At 28.9% G+C, this 18,954-nt stretch overlaps 1 long non-coding RNA gene across 1 annotated transcript; it reads right to left on the minus strand.

Annotated features, from left to right (window-relative positions):
- Window positions 1–9,857: 9,857 nt before the first annotated feature.
- LOC106689530 (uncharacterized) lies at window positions 9,858–12,383 on the minus strand. The gene is made up of 2 exons (XR_001344457.2): window positions 12,199–12,383; window positions 9,858–10,134 (listed from the first exon to the last, which is right to left on the minus strand). It is a non-coding gene; the product is annotated as an uncharacterized lncRNA (long non-coding RNA).
- Window positions 12,384–18,954: the final 6,571 nt, after the last annotated feature.

An 18,954-nucleotide genomic window follows, 5' to 3' on the forward strand; every position in this document is an offset into this window, starting at 1 on the left:
ACTTTTCACTTAATGACTTGTATTTTTCATTTTTTTAAAATTATACATGATCTAGCATTATACTTACTAAATTAAACTATCCAACAATATTATACTATTGTCATACTAAATTGTAGTTAGGAGAATGGGACATAGCTTTAAAAAAAAAAAAAAAAAAAGGAAATTAATAAGGAATACCATAACTCAAGACTCATATTGTTGTTTGGAGGTAAAGTGAATTTACCTCTTCCTAACAGAGTACTTTTGGGGGAGAGAAGGAACTGTCAGGATTACTATAGAATTTGAGATACTCATACATAATTTTTGTTGCAATTTTGTAATGATGACATACATTCTTTCTAAGAGACACCAACTGTTCTTGATTTGAAGTGCATATTTATAAGAGAATTGGGGAAGGATGATACTAGAATTACATATTTGTGTAGTCTTATCATTTATCAGGAGGGAGTGGCAGGATATCTCACTAATTAATAACCCCATGATAAACCATGAAGTTTGAAGCAATCTAAAACTCTTTAAACTTTTATTAGACTTTTTGAGTTTTCATCAGGTTTAAAAAATAATTTATCATAAGAAGTTTAATACACATGTTTTATTTAGCTTAGTAAAAAATGTAATTACAATTGACAATTACATAATAACACACGATAGTTTATTACGATTTCATGTAAAATTTTTACATAAGAAAATGCTAAAAAATATTTATCACAGGATTGTTACAAGTAGATATTTGCTAGATACTGCTTCCTGGAAATGAAAGATTATAAAGCCCAATTTAAGGTGCAAATAATAGGTGTAAATAACAGATAATAACCAAAATCATGTTTAAATGATAATATTTAAAGAGCTTTTAAACCCTGACACAAGTATAGATGAGATCAGTTTCTGATGGAGGCAGGGTGCATCAGTTTCTGGTGAAGGGCAGTGGATGTCCCTTGGTTTGTAAGAAATAGCCAATTGCTTCGAGAACTACAAATGGAATCAAAAGAAGACTATATTAAAAAACGGTTCATGAAATTCCCCTCCCAGTTACTGGCAGTTAAAGGTGCAGTTCCTTACGTACAATTAGGGAAATCCAACTTCTTCACAAAGACTCAAGCCCAGGCTGCTGCAGAAGATTCTCTTATTATTTCTATAATTATCTATTCTGTTATTGACATTGCTGCTGTTTGGTTTATTATTTCTCTTCGTCTCTTTCTCAAATTAACTTTTTTTTCCCATTTGAAGTCAATTATTTGTTTTTTTAGGTCTATGAATGTCATTCATTGTTTTTGTTATTAACTCTTTTTTTCCCTCTCTTCTTAAGAATTGTTATTTTTATCAATTTTTTTTTATCTGTATATGTTTTTTTTGTTTAATTTATCATTATTTCTCACAGTTATTCAATATTTATAGCGTTGTCTTTTCAATGAGACTAAACCCCCCTCACCCTACCACAATCAACTGTCAAACAATACAAAAAATGTAACTTTTATGTCAACCATGTAAGGCTCGCCAGGCCGATCTGGTATAAAATAAAAATATACTATACTATTCTATATCTTTGTGTATTTCACATTTCTGTATTGTTTCAGCCTATTTTATTGACCATTTTCATTTCCATTCCAGTCAGTATTAAAGTTATCTCAGGAAATCAGAAGAATTTTAAATAAAATATCACTCATACTTTCTAGGAGTGGTATGTTTGAAAATAAATTTTAATGTGTTGCTTAGGATGAATATGAAATTCTCTTAAAATGACCAATAGAATAAGCTGAAATGTTACAAAAATGTGAAATGTTTATATGTTTAGATTTACATTGTTTATAATTTATATTGCTAATTGATTTCTCAATTTAATCTGTATTATTTTAATTGAACACCTGGACCTGTATTCATTTTGATTAATAATCCTGTAAAATCTTTATAAACTTTAAACAAACCATTTAATACTTTAAAATTCATATGAACATAATACAGATATTTTTCTTTTGAACATAAAAAAAAAATATTTCTTTTACTTTACTTTTTTTCTCATTTTAGAGAGTTAATTTCCCTTTACATGAGGGATAAATAATTTAAATCAATTTTATTTTAGGTGGGCAAAGGATAATAATATCAAATTCTAAATAAGCTAACTAAGCTAAAGCTAATTATTACTTATTTTGATATAATTATTTTTGTAATATGGTATATCATTATTTTAGATAAGATTCCTCTGTCAGTTTTGCTCAGCCTCTTTAAAAATCTTAATTAAAACAAACAGTCTTACTTGAAACAATGTTTTTTTAAATTATATTAGGCTTTTTTAGCATTGCCATTTGAAGTTAAGTATTGTAGATGAGGAGAAAATTAAATATACTAAAAAAATAATAATATTAAGAAGCCCAGAGAAATATGGTTTAAATGTTTCTTTAAAATTTGACTATGGTGGAATCATTTGGACTGGTGAAGAATATTGAAATATGGGATCTTTTCCTCTTCAAATGTGAAAAGGGAATTTTTCCCCTCCTCCTGCTAGCAGGATCTGCACCGAAATAGAGTGAAGCACTCTCCTAATAAGAATTTATAACTGCTCTATTTTTATTTAATCTATTTTGAAAAGTATGATATATCATGGTTTGATTGAATTATTAACTTCTATATAATAAAACATGAAGGAAATAGTTTTATTTTCATCATTGATATGATGTTATGTATAATATAATGTACTATTTTAAACAGTTTTGTGTATTTTTAATATACATCGACTTCTGATTGTATTATTTGTGCTACATTATCTTTTGTTCATGCCAACGATCGCATTTTTTTTTTTTTAACACGGTTTCCTTCATTTCTTCTTAAAGATCCCAATTTCAAAATTTAGTTGATGATTATTAAAAACAAAATTAATTTTTTTTATGAACTTATGGCACATTTCATATGACGAGATGACACAGAATACTTGTTGTTTATATAATTTTAATGAAAAAAGGTGGACTGGATGTGATTCATAAAGTGTTAACATCTGCCTTTTTGATTGATATTTAATAATAAAAAATTATTCAAAAACGAAATATTATTTTTATTCACAATTTTTTTTATAAATAATAAATACGTGTTGAATCAGACGGACCGCAACCAAAAGCCCAATGACCCAGAAGGCGACGCCAGCGGTGGGGGGGGGGGCAAAGAGAACAATGGCCCAGGGAACGGTTGGGGACGTTAGGGGACACCTGCTGAGAATAAGGGCTGTCTACCGCGTCCCTAATTCACTACAGTTATTTCGGTTCGGGCTATTTCATATTAATTTTTTTATTCATTTGTTATTCACTTTTTTTGACATTCAGATTCACCTTATATATGTTGTATATATATATATCCGATCATGGATTGATTGGTATGCTAAGTACTATAGCAAGCCAATGTATTTGGGCAGTATGGCTAAATAATGCATTTATCTCATAATAATTTATTTTTACTAATCCATATAAGGAGAGCAGCTGCATTAATCCATATTTAACAATTTTAGAATAATACATTGCTCTAATATTTAATTACAATTTCATATATCTCTCAATTTATTATGACGAAATTATACCTGTAGTTTTTTTCCATTTATGGAACCTCATTTATTTCAATATTGATAAATAAAATGAAGAAAAAACAGATTTTGTATTAATAAATTGCATGATAAATATAAAATTATAATTAAGTATTATAGTAATGCATTATAATACTTTGTACTAAAATTGTTAATTAGAGATGAAAATGGTGGACACCGAAAGCTGTACTGCTAGTATGCGTTATTGAACAGAAATTATTATGAGGTAGTTAACCTGAATAACATAAACATTAAAACAGTCTACTTAACACCACAATTTTTATTTTGAAGTGATTTCAGTTTAGAATAGTTATGAACACGGTGTCTCAATAAACAATTTATTAAAAGTAAGAATGGATCTCCCAGTTAATTCAGTACTATAATCGACGTCATAGAATCGTCACCCAAAATTGTATTATTATATAAGTTTTCCCAGTATACAGAATAACTCTCCTTTCGCCCGTAACTTCTACAATTCCGAAGCTATACTACCCAAAAATAGGTTTTTTCTTATTAGAAATTCATCGTGGACTTCGAAAATGGTGACAAAAATTGGCAAATCTTCAGTTTGAGAAATTTTAGGCTGTTTTCTTGGATAGCCCTTTAAAAAAAATTACTCGACAACGGATTGAGACAGGAAAGTGAGATAGGTGGCATTTAACTACAGTTTTTGTATACTAATTCTTAGCAATATAAACATAACCTCTCGACTGTTTATAAATTATAATAAAATGTATTTTTAAAATTATAAACCTTCATAATAGCGAGGATATTGGTGTTATGACACTAGAAATTAAACTATGTAACAGGTAACTCCCACTCCATGATATTGCTTCTGTTAATCTGTCTGTAGTATTGGCAATAAATAGTATTATTATTTATACTATTTACTATTTATTGCCTATACTACAGATATGTGGTTGATCTTCCCACGGATCAGACCCAAGTTCATGCGGGTTTCGGTTGGTTACCTTTACTATATACCGAAATCTACAACGCAAATAAATAACAACATATATTTCTATAGAGTACGTTCTAACGTTCTAAATTAATAAATTTGCAAGAGAGATAGCAAGCATTTTTCCGTCTTTAACCTTGATCTTATTTCTTCTTGTTTGTTAAGATACCGTAGACTCTTGATTATAAAATATTTCTGCGTATCTAAAAATGTTCTTTCTTATATACATATCATTGAAATCATCATTGTTTTTATTGTTAAACTTATAAATACGTATTTTTTTAAATTCAATATGTATACCTTCTGTTATATAAAATTAATTTTTATGATCAATCAAAAAATTAAGGGAAGACTTGAAACTCATTTAGTCTAGATTTTTTTTTTGCATATTTATTTTTCTTCCTATAACGCTTCAGGATAAAATTTATAAACAAAATTTAAGGATTTTACAAAATGTACATTTTCATATCGTGACTGGAGTAAAATGGTTATAAGGGCCGAAACATTGCCAAAATATAATTTATAATACAATTATTATTTTTAAGATAAATTTAATAACTAATTACAAACAAATAAAAAGTGTAGGTTTAATGTAGTTCTGGATTTCTCTTATTCTTCATGATTAATGTTATGAATTAAAAATGAATCTCATTAATAAAAACTGAACAACCACAATAAAGTTGTTAATAAAATATACAACTAAAATAAATCGTAAATACTATTATCAGTGACTGTATAATTAAATTATTAAACTGCTTTAAAAATTTCATGATATCAAAAGAGCATTATGGGATGAGTTTTATGTTAATTATGGTTAACATTAATTAACAATAGGTATCAAAAATACTAAATTTGTAGTATATTTTTTTTATATATATAAAATAAATTTTTGTATAGGATTGTGCGGTAAAATATTTCATGTTTGGTTGAAATGATGAGATGGATCGTGAAATGTTTTGAATTGAACAAGATTCGTTAACAAGGAAGCTAACGACCATAACGTTCACTAGAAGGTCAAGTGGGGGCTGTTCACACCGGCCAAGCCAACAGCTTCACTCAGCCGTTTAGTCTACCATTACAAATGTTTGCATCTGGTTGGGGTTCCTACACCGCACTTGTATTCGTGGTTGCTTTTATTCATATGATTCCTAAAATGAATATTTTTGTTATTAAAAATTATTGACTACATTTTAAAATTGGGATCCTTAAGAAGAACCGAAGGAATCCGTATTAAAAAACAAAACGCTATCGCTGGAATGAACAAAGGATAATGTAACACAAATAATACACTCAGAATTCGATGCATATTAAAAATACATAAAACTGGTAAAAATAGTTCAAATATAAGATTATGTGTAACATTGTAACATTGACAAAAATAAAGCGGTTTCCTTCAAGTTATACATAAGCTAATAATTCAATCAAACCATGATATATCGTAATTTTCAAAATAAATTAAATAAAAATAGACCAGTCTTAAATTCTTATCAAGAGAGCGATTCACTCTTGTTTCAAGACAGATCGTGCTAGCAGGAGGGGAAAAATTCCCTGCTTCACATTTGAAGAGGGAAAAGATTCTCTTCACCAGCCCAAATAATTCCCCATATCCAATCAATTTTCTCCTCAACTATAATACTAAATTTCAAATACCAAGGCTAAGAAAGTCTAATATAATTTTTAAAAAACATTATTTTATGTAAGACTTTGTTTTAATTAAGATCGTTACAAAGGCTAAGCAAACGCTGAAGAATAATTTTAAGAAGAATCTTATCTCAAATAATGCTCTACTATAAACAAAAATAATTATATCAAAAAATAAGTAATATTTAGTTTTGGCTTAGTTAGCTTATTTAATATTATGGTCCTTTGCTCCCCAAAATAAAATTGATTTAAATAAGTTATCCCTCATGAAAAAGGATCACAACTCTTTAAAATGAGAAAAAAAAGTAGAGTAAAAGAAATATTTTTGATTTATGTTCAAAAGAAAAATATACACTTTTTTGATTTATTATATATATTTATAAAATTGATCATATAATTGCAAGTAATGAAGACCATATAATGGCATCTTCTTCATTATTTTCGCTTTACATGCAGAAGAAAAATATCTGTATTATGTTTATACGAATTTTAAAGTGTTAAATAGTTTTTGTTTAGAGTTCATACAAGAGATTCTCTGTACTTTTTTTTTTTTATTATTAATCAAAATGAATACCTACCCAGATGTTCAATCAAAATAATGCATATTAAATTGAGAAATCAATCACTAAGAAATCAATTAACAATCTAAATTAAATGAAAAGGTCTCATGTGAGACTTTTTGTTTTAATTAAGATTGTTAATAAGAGAATGTATACACTGACACAGGCCTATTGCATATGTTCCACTATTATTCTTCCATTATTTATTTTTAACTTTGAAAACGTCTATGTAGGGTAAGAACATTGTTGCAACAAAGAATTAATAAATGTAGAAAGATGCTTTGGATGGCAATCGAAGAAAGAAACAAAAATAGCAGAAATACTATTTGTTTAGTATTAAACAAATATATATCAATCAATTACATAATTGATATGATATAATATGAGATAAATTAAAAAATGTATGGAATTTGCAGATTTTGTTCATTTTTTTTTTATTTTGATAATTCTATTTATTGATACCATATTAAATCATCTCGATAATTTTATTTAAATATTTCTTAATTTAATCTGCATTATTTTAATTGTACACCTAGGCTGATATTCATTTACATTAATAATCCAAAAATAGTACAGAGAATATTGATAAATATAAATTGTTTTTAAACATTAAAAAAAATTATATAAAATATAAATAAAACCTCTCTTATTAGTTTGATAAAATTCATATGAACATAATACAAATATGCTTCTTTTAAACATAAAACAAAAATGTTTTTTTTACTCAACTTTTGTTTTAGGGAATTATTCCCTCCTCCTACTAGCACAATCTATACGGAAACAGTGTGAATCACTGTCCTGATAAGGATGTAAGACTGCCCCACTTTTACAATAACTTAAATTATAAGAACTGTATAATTAAAAAATTAGAAGGCCGCTGGCCTAAATTTAATATATGACATTGTTCAAAATTAAAACTATTAAAGAATTTCGTTTGTGCATCATAATGGCTTAAAAATGTAAAAATCGAACATTTTACTACAGAATTTTAAGTACATTTTTATAATGTAACGGTTATATCAACTATGAAAGGCCCAATTGGCATAAAATAAATAATTAAAAAAAAAACAAGTAGATTTTGGTTGGTTATAAATGAAATACATTTAAAACAATTGTATACATTAAGATATAGCACTTTTTAAAATGTTCCCAATTGTTATGTTGATTTCTATACAATTTAATGATAAATGAAGAATTTCAATTATTTTTAGACTATCCTGAAATTTCAAAGCTCTCAAGAAAATTTTAAACTCAAAGACCGTTAAACCAAATAGTAATTAGTCCACTTTGGGTCACGCACCAACAGAGGGGAACCACAAACATCTGTACGCCACGATTCGAGGAAGTCTCTCTAAGAAATAAATTATTAATATTTCGAAATACAATAACATTAATGAGAAATTTTGTTTTATAGGTAGAGAAACATGCATTCTGCATTTAAATCCATATATTATTTCTTTAACCTTATTAAATTTCTTAAATCGTTTAATGCTCATTTAACTTGTACATGTTGCATTCCTGTTCCATTTAAATTAGTTACTTTTGTTTAAAAAAATAAATAACTTGTTTTAGTACGGTAGATTTTAAAAAGACAGAATGAAAACAGTATGGTACCTAAGGCAATTCGGATCTTTATGGACAAGGTCAAAGTTTTTGTTTACAAGCATTCCAGGAACAGGTTATGAGAAGGCTCACAGTGCGTCAGTTTTTTATGAGAGAGGTGTGGTGCTTTTCTGAGCCCTAGAGTAACCTTTGTAGTGAAGGTATACTCATCATATTAATATCTGATTTTGATCCTCTCGCTCTGCTTTATAAATATATAAAATAATATGTACTACACGCAATATTTTATTTTTTTAAATCAAATAAATATTTATCCAATGCTCATTATCCCAGTTAATAAATTTTTTTTGGTTTAATATTATGAGCCTTAACCTAAATCTAAACAACAATAATTAAAAGTATTTTCAACCTGTATTATATCAATAAAGCTGCAATCAGATGTCAAGCTTATTATATCAAATGGATTTTCAATGACTATAGTATAAACTAAAACCAATATATTGTAGGAAGATAGTCTGGATGGTGGTCAATAAAAGTATCAAAATAGTAAAGGAAAACTATTTAGTGTTAACAAACGTTTTAGCCCACTTTACAGGGCTTCATTGGATCAAGTTCACATCTTGGTTTCAATCTGACAGACCTGCAAAGTGGGCTGAAACATTAGTTAACACTAAATAGTTTTCTTTTACTATTTTGATACCTTTTTTGATGCCACCTGTACCATCTTCCTACAATCTACGTCAACTATCTTCTTCCAATATAATTAATTAATTCAAATTCTATTAATCAGGTAAATAGGTCATAATAGAATTGAAATTAATTATAACTGTTAATGTGGATAACAAAATTTGTAATATACACATACCTATACATCATATATTATATATATGCTTTTATTTTTTTTTAGAATCTTGAGATTCAATCAATTAAAACTACGATATTTCGAGATTTTATTGTACTCATATTCATGCCCTACTGTAGTGTTTCCCAAACTTTCAACTTGTGTATTACACTTCTATAATTATTTTGGTAAAACTGACTGAAAAAAAAATTGCACATACAGTGAAACTTGTCCTAATGAACACCCCTCCCTTCAGAAATTTGTTGATGTCCTGACCTGGGAGTAATTGAAATTGAAACCCTTTCACAACTTATCTCTCTAAAGGGTGGGCACCGCTGAATTTTTGTCACTGAAAAACAAATTTAACCCTCTGAAGAGACACCTACAGGCCGATTTCTGTCAAATGCATCTTTCCATCAAACTCTTTCTGTACCCATGGAGGTATATGCTCCGCACTTTGAGAAACATTCCCCTACAGTGAAAAACAGGCGTTTTTTTATATTTATATGTGTGTGTATTTATTTCGAAACTTCAGGATGTTTGATGATTTCTCTCAATTACTGATACTTTTGTTGGATTTTTATGTAAAGAGATATAAATTGTCATTGATTATTCTTTTAAGATGGTATGAAGTGGCATGATCTCCTTTATCAATGTTCATCATTGGTGAGGAAAAAAAGGGAGAAGGTCTGAGGGGTCCGGATCATTCTCAAAATTACAAAATACTTCTACTTATTCTTACTATTAAACAAATTTTTGTATTATTTTCTACATAATGATAGTATTAAAATATGATGTGATACATTTCTCAAGTATGATTTTTCTTTCCATATGAGCCTATTCTGATCTTTTGTAGTTGAACTGTTGGTCAGAATACTGGCCGAAATATAAACCTGGCTATGCTAATGATCTTCACCATTTGGGACAGTCTTTTTTAGCTGCCATCAAATTCCTGATTTCAAAAATAGTCTTAGAGTTGATCGGTACATCTAGAGAAAAACCTTGGAGTCTGTAACAAAGTCATCATCTAATATAAATCAAGTCTATAAAATATAATTATAAAAGTAAATTTATTAAAAAAAGAATGGAAACTGTTTAGATGATGGGAAAAATTAACAAATCAACTTGTAATCATATTTCAAACTTTTGAAATAATCACCTGGAAACAATATTAATCATAATTTTTAAGGAGCTAGCAAAGTTTTTGTGGGTTAGTTTAGATATATTTATTTTATGCAATGAGATTAATAGTCATTCCTGTATATACTAAGAATATAAGTTCAACATTCTGTAATGATTATTGATTATTATCTAACTTTTTAAGTGATTAAAAGAAAATACAAGTTAGATTGAATTAGTCCCAACAGAGTGCGCTAAAATGTATAGTCTGCTTCATTTGATTTTACTAATGGTAAAGACTACTGAGGCATTTTTAAAGCTTTAAAATGTTTTATTAATTTAAAAATTAATGTTAACAAAACTTTGAATTTTTAATAGGTGTGTTTAAAGATATTTCTAGAAACAATCAATATATAAAATCATACCAGTTGTGTATATTATCTATCCTTTATTTCTAAAGAATTGTTAACAATGAAGATTATTTCTTTCGTCACACATATAGAACATTTAGAGCCTTTTTTAAACTCCTTTATTATATAATTTTGTTTATATCAAGAAATATCTCATTTGTTGTTTATTAAATTTTAAACCAAATTATGATCAATAAAACCCTCTCAATTATTCAATATATGCTATGAAGTTCCCTCTCCATAAAGGTTTGAAGATTAGAACAAATAATTTTATTAAGATTTTACAGATTTATCTGGGCACTCAATACTGAAATGCTGTCTCATTAGAGATTGGTCCATTTTAAACTTAAATTTAACTAGAAATACTGTTGTCTAAAAATAATTATAAAATTTTTTGTGTTTTTATTATTTTCTGTGTATTTTTTAATGATGATTAACAGTGAATTCCAGCACTTTACTTCTTTCCAAATACCTTTATAAGCAGGCAATTAATTAAAAAGCTGATCTGCATGTTGGCATTTTATTCTACTGTAACACATTTGAGACGTTTGGTCATAAAACATGGTAAATGATGAAATGAAAATTTCTGCAATGTTAAAATGTTTGATTTTTACAATGTTTTACCATCAACCAGAAGTCCCTTAACATAACTTAATATGAACCTTATTCTCTTTAAAAATGTATTCCCTAAACATTCTTTCAAAAATTAGTCTTTAAAAAGCCTATACCAAAAATTTCAATCCACAAAGATATTACATGTCATGATTTATGACCAAGGGCCTCATTTAATTGAATACAATAAGTTAAATAATTAAATATAAACCTGCTTAATACTTTATGATACATTATTACCTTAGGTCAATTATATATATAAGTAATTAAAAATAATATTAAAAATTGCTTAATATACTGGTAATTTATTGAAAACACATTTATTTATATTTGTTTTTGAAATAACATGTTTCTCTTGTAAGTTTTCTTTCAAAAAATATAAAACACTAACTTATAATACTGAAAGTTACAAAAATTATTATCTAATCTAAGAAAGTCTTTTTTTAATTTATCTGATAAAAACCCAGTAACTGTTTTAGGAAAACACATTGTAAATTACAGGATTTTAATTTCCTGACCAAAAAATAATTGCTTGAAAGCAGACAAATACTAATTAAATTTCTAAAAAATAATATTCAAGTATTATTTACAAATACTTTTTAGAAATTGATAATTAATCTGTGATTTTTTTTATTTATGAAACTAGCCTTACAATTAAAAAAAAAAATTGTAATAATACACTTTTAATTGAAGTTGTGCATGCATGTTAATGAAAATCAAATTTATGAAATGGGATTTATGTAATATGAGAAAAAATTAATATATTATTTAATATAATATATAAGAAATTATAATATATAATTATATTGAACTGAAGTGCATCCAAAGAACATATTTCAATTCATATAAGAATACTACTATAATATATTGCTTAAAATTTTATAAGGATGATTATAATTTCAAAATTTTACTTTTTTTAAGACTGTTCTTACATGTGGGTAGGTATATCCTGAAAGATTGGGGAGAAATGAAGCCCCTCCTAAAGCATCTATCCTCTTCCCCAGAAAATGTTTGTAACATTATAACAATTTTTTAAGTGGAAAATATAAAAATTTTAAATTTACATCAAGAATCCAAATGCTAAATTTGGGTCGACTGGTATAGTTTACGAAACAATAAGTTGTGATTATATTGCATGTATAATTGCTATTCCATTCAATACAATCAGATAACATAATCTTTCATTTAAGCACATTTTTTGATAAATTAATTGATCTAACAAAAGAAAAAAATTCCATTAATTTATTTTCCTCAATTAGATTATATTTATTTATTTTTTAGAAGTTGTTAGCAGAAAGAATTATATCAATGTCATATTTCAAGTATCTTCAGCGAAATGTGTCTAAGAAATACTTTTCCACATATTTTGTTTTTTAAGCACATAATATTTTGAAATGAGATTTCGATCTCCGAAATCCCCATCCCAAGTGTTCCTTTGAACCATATTTATGACTTTTTTTTTTAAACTTTATTAAAATACAAACTTGGGCTGCCCAACTTCATTGGGTTGCTAGTTACGCAGCATACTTATTTTAGTCTAATCAAAAGATATTTTTAATCTAACAATGAATAAGCCTATACAAGTATACAATAATAATTATAAACATTAGTAGTATACAACACTAGAACATGACTTTTTTTTCTTCCTTTCTTCTTTTTTTTGTTTCTTTTTTTTCATCTCTTTGGTTCTTTTATCTTTTTCTTTTTTCCTTTTCCTCCCTTGTTCATGATTTTTTCCCCTCCTTTTCCATCCTTTCCCCTTTCTCTCTTTTTTTTCCCCTTCCCTTCCCTTCTTTTCCCCTTCCATATTTGGGTTGAAACCTAATGTGCCTTTAACGGAATAATGGTTAAAATAGTGATAGAGATATGAAAAAATATATGAAAGATACTTAATTAACAAATATAAATTTTAAAAAATCAATAAACTATGATAAAATTAATATACAATAAATATAGAATGAATATTAAAATATATACAAAAATAATAAAGTAATCAATAAAATAATAAAATACCAAATAAGATATGCAATGTATGCATGTCATCCTTCCTCTGGATGACTCCATTACTCATTGATTTCTATGCTTGTGGTGGTAGATAATTCCCAGGGAGTCCAGCATTATATTTTCTGTTATCATAGCCACGTCCTGGACATCGACCCGAGTTCCTCTATGAAGTTCCTAGTTGTGCTGGGTATCATTCCATGGGCTCCAAACCAGAGGCCTCTCAGGTTAAAGTCACGTTCTCTAAGGCACGCAACTTCTTCATAAGGAAAGGGATGCATTTATCCTAGATTTCCTTCTTTTCTCGATCTACTTTATTTGCCTAGTCAAGGTCGTTATTTCCATATGTCACGGTGGGCTCCAGAATGATTGCCGACTTCCCCTTCTTGGGAAAGCAACAATATCCGCGTGTATCCATCCGTATCGACACAGTAGACCTCATAGAAGCACATGTGCTAGTGTTTCGGGCTCTCTATAACCTAACTTCTTTATCCTGTCGCTGAAACCTGATATTCTACGAAGTGGTGCATAATTTATATTCAATTTTAGGGCATTGGACCATTCAGAGCTCGTAAGTATTTGTTTATCGTATATAAACCTATTTGTTCTCGGGGTCTCTTTGAAATGGCGTACTCCAATGCCCTGCCACCTGAAATTGGCACGTTCCTGGAACGCATTTTCACACAGTTGACAGGCGTTCCCGGAAGGCCCTTTATAAAACCCCTTTCATTTCTGTGGAAGGTGACCTTTTTCTGAAGTTCATAGTCAAGCTCCTTCTCAATAATTCAATAATAATAAAATAAATACATTGATTTTGATGTACACAAAAGAAACAAACTTAATAGAAGTTCATTCTTTTCCAGCACAGAAATCTTTTGATCCCACGGAGAACTCATAAGGAATGAATAGCAATTTTTATGTGACAAATAATTATTGAAGATTAAATTGGTTATATCAACTGTGAAGAAATGGACTTCATACTACAGATTGTCAAGAAGAATTTAGAATGTTAATGATTTATAAAATATATTTCTAAAATCTGAAAAAGAAAAAAAATTTTTTTAATAACTCAAAAAATGTAAATCTCTTGGAAGTTAATAGCCACTCACTTGAATAGTCTTCAATTTCCTAAAAAACAGAAATAAATATAATATAATTCGAACTAGAATTAGCAAATATTTTTAACATTGATTCATGAGTATTTTATAAATATTAAACGTGAGAAAGTTGAAGGGTATTGGCTGACGTGAATACAATGAAGTAACTCCTGTGAATCAGTGGACCCGAGTTTGAGAATGTTCTGAATTCCAGGTGACTAAACAAGCGCTCGACTTGTGAAGCAACTGCTTAGTGGTTGGAGATATTTCCAAAAAAATTGAAGCAATTGCTTAATGTAAGTATTACTCATTAACTCATTTCTCTATTTTTAAGCATTTACTTCAATTTTGTCCACCTTAAACCAGGTGCTTTATAGACAAATAAAGTGTCAAGAAGCTCTACAAACCACAAGTCTATCAGGAACTCTAACAGTCCAGTCCAGACCCTCGGCACAAGTGAATTAGAAAATTGAAGTCTATTCAATTTTGAAGGATAGACATTTTGCTCTGCCCATTTCTACTTCATTCACTTTGGATGCTTTCAAATAACTTCGCTCGGTGATACCAATATAAATATTCAGAATTACAAGTCTACATTCCAGGTTAGAAAAATGAAGGGATTTGTTTTCATATATAAAAAATAAAGTTGCCTAAAACAATGTATATTGAATATCATTTTAGTAAGCTTAATATTGGATAAAGGAGTAATTAAAAATTATAAAATAATAAACTTAAAAATAATAAAGTCTATGAGAATATTTTATATCAAACTTCCAATTATGTTTATCTAATCTATGTATATGTTAAAATCTAGCTATGGCTAAGCATTGCTTACCCACTACTTAAAGGTTTAGTATGAATGAAAAAAATATGTCCTTAGAATAGAAAAATTTTACGTTTTCTATGTCAAGGAAAAAATTTGGTCCGTATCTGTCTGTCTATCGGTTTGTTTGTCTATCTTTGTTTGGGAAATATCTGTCGAACTGTTCATTCGATATTGGTGAAATTTTTAGGATTGTACTGGATGGTCCCGTATCGATTTTATCAGATTTCGTCCTCTACTTTCCCTTGTGGATGTGCAAACGTATTTCCCAATATCTAAGAAAATATAGAAAAACTGCTAGTCCGATATAGCTCAAAATTGGTGCTGTGTAGAAATAATCTATTGTAAATTTTATCAACAAATTATGTTTACTCACGCAAAAAACTAATTTCAAAATTTAAAATTTTTATAGGAAGATAGTCCGGATGTCTATCAATAGAGATATTAAAATAGTAAAATAAAACTATTTATTGTAAACCAATGTTTCGCCCCACTTTGATGGGCTTTGTCAGGGCTGAGAGAGATCCACTCGTCTTGTCCGTTTCAATCTGACAGCCCTGACGAAACTCAGAAATCTACTTCATACGGTCAACTATCTTCTTCCAATTTAAATTGTTTTTAATATAATAATGTTTATTTAACGGATAATATTCTTTTAATTTACCTGTCATTATAACAATTTTCTAAATTGATGAAATCTATTGTTTATATAGCGATATTTTTCAGAAAACCATGCATTGCCCCAAATGAGTTAATATTGTCAATTACACCATATGAAGAATTTGTTAATTGATAAATAAATATGAACAACATACACTATTGTGAATAGTGTTTACTGATGAATGAATATACTCAATATCGGATTTTTTTTTTCATACTACATGAATACGCCTTTTGATAAGGTAAATGAAATATTACACCGTTATGCGTAAAAGTCTTGTCTTGAAAATTCATTACACCCTCTCTTCAAAGTATGAGTCAATAATAATAAAACCGGGGTGTGGACTGTGTGTATTAGCTAAAGAAATAAAAAACTATAGAATACTCTTCTTAATAACATATAATTATCGAGGAAAAGGAGCGCCATTTGTTGACTAAAAGATAGAAAATAATTACAGTGCCATTATTATCAGTCTATATCACTTCAATTTTGTATTTGTATTCAAGGTCCGTATTTTTATCTATCACTATATAAATTCATTTTATACATAATATTTTTTTATATAATGAGAAGTTGATAGTTGACCGTAGATTCATAAGTGGAGAAGATGGTCGGAGGATGCGGTCAGCAAATAAACAAACAATATGCCGATGTTCGACCTGAATTTCAAGTCTTCATCAGGGAGTATAGGCAATCTGCCTACTTCTTTTTATATTTATCACAAGTCATATTTATTATTTTGAGTTATGTTTTTAGATTATAATTAAATATTACCTTCTGTGCGAGACTTTGTTAAATTTGTATGTATATATAAATTGTTACTATATTTAAAATTTATATATTATTGATAAATTTTATGTTATACTGTTGAAGAAACAAAAAAATTATTGGTTTAAGAGAAAATATATATTTAGAAATATATAAGAAACAATAGATAAAAAATAAGAATAATAAAAACAATAGAGAAAAAAAAATCATTTATTTTAGTTTAATTATATCATATCAAACCTTATCTAGTACCACCCATCCATATAGCCCACCAAGAAGGTTGAAACGGAAGCCAACGGATGGCCAAGAGACTTATTAAAATAAAAATGGACAATTGAAGTTCTGGCAATGGTCAGATTCTCCACTCAAGTTGAGTGTTTGCGGCTTTAGCGCACTTGCTCAGCCTCCACTGGCTCAGTACCAGTGATGCGGCGAGAGGGATGCGCTGGGATCTCTTGAGCTCTGCTCCACCCCTCACGCGGGGGATAGAGTGGGCTCAGGGATCCTCAGGTCAATTGTGTAAATATTATATATTAGAGTGTAAATGTGACTAGAGACTATATTATTTTATCATTATGATATTTAATTTATTTATTTTTCATACGCATAGTTTGATTATGATCATTCTTCTGTTAGTATATATTTTAAGAGAGTTTTTTTTTTCATTCATTTATTTATTTTAGTATGTATGAGATCATTCATCACTATTACCTATTGCCCACAACTGTGTGGCAGATTGTAATATCTAAAAATAAAAAAAAAAAATAATTAACATTAAAAAAATTCATATGTATACGAGGTGCAACAATAAAATAATTAGTCTGATTTCCCCCTATCATGGCACCCCTATAGCCTACTACAACAGGCAATACATGACCTTGGTCTGCCCCAACCATACGTGGCGTGCATCTACCCTGTTTTAGTCAGCAGTTGCAGCTGGTAGAGTTAAGTACAGTGTTTGCTCCTCATCATACCAATGCAACGAGGAAATATTGTGCAGATGTGAGCAATCTTTTTCAAGTGAAGCTCAGTTAGAATGTTGCAGTAACATCCAGGAAACAAAAGTTGACACAAGTGTTTCGTTTTCACCAAATGTTTTCTGAAGGTAGAACCAATGTCGAAGACGAACTCCATTGTATGCAACCATCAAAAGTACAGACATATGACAATACATTCAGGGTGAATTAACTTCTGGGAGCTGAATCGTGAAAATGACTACAAACGACTTAAACATTAATCGGCAAACTGTTGATTGAAATTTTCCCTTTGTTAACTGAAAATTTGGTTATAGGAAGACCTTGTGCTAAAATGATTTCCAAAATCTCAGATTGCTACAAAAAAATTTAATGGAAAAAGTGAAATTGAACAATTTCCAAAACTGAAGTCAGTCGAAGGACAGCAGTTTGCAACTGCGCAGAATATCCAAACAGCAATAACTAGAGCTTTTACTGGTATAAGCGGTGAATTCAAGAGATGTCAGCATTTGAAAAACCAATGGATTAACTATGTGAGGAAGAAAAGCTTAGGTTAAGTGTAGTTGGTTAAACAAAATAAATTAAAACCTGAACCGCTTCAGATTATGAAGGGTCAGGGGCTCAGTACTTTGTTAGGAATTACTGTTTCTTGAACAACGGTTGTGCAAGGAGGTGATTTGGTCATGATCACACCAAACCCCAGATTTTCCTCCATTAGGTGTACCTACTTCAAAGACGCTGGATGAATCCTGAGGGGGGGGAGGCTCCGAACACACAGAGTTGACTAACGTCAAGAGTAACAGAATAAATAATTACCTGCCACAGCCGGATTCGAACCCGAGTTTTTGGAGTTAGTAGCAAATCACCACGGATTAGTTAAACGGGGAGTTAATCCTAAGTGGAGGTTTACTGATGAAGAAAAAATCTGCTTGCCCAAAAGTATTTTTAATGTAACTTTCAAAATTAAGAATAATGATAAAACTTTCTTTTTACTTAGGGAAGACTTAAAAGGGGGGAGTATTTCCTGAAATTAGGCATTTTCCTAAACTTAATTTTGTTAAAATGACTTTTCTAAATAGCGATTTTGGATGTAATAACCTCATTAAGTAATGTTAAACCACAATTTTTCTATACGAGGAGGAGATGGCGGAGGGGAGGGGGGGGGGAGAATGCGATCAAAATAAAACACCGATAAGTTGAAGTAGCTTATTTAATCGTGCCAACGTTTCGACCAGAATTACTAGCCTTCATCAGGACTAAGAACATAACAAGATAAAAACCAATGAATACAGAAAATATAAACATTGCTTATTTCAATATATATGTATATAATATATTATTATTGTTTTCAAATTTTTTTTTCT

The sequence above is a fragment of the Halyomorpha halys genome, unplaced genomic scaffold (genome assembly GCF_000696795.3).
Source record: "Halyomorpha halys isolate HHAL.00 unplaced genomic scaffold, Hhal_1.1 Scaffold1388.1, whole genome shotgun sequence".
Taxonomy (NCBI): Eukaryota; Metazoa; Arthropoda; class Insecta; order Hemiptera; family Pentatomidae; genus Halyomorpha; species Halyomorpha halys.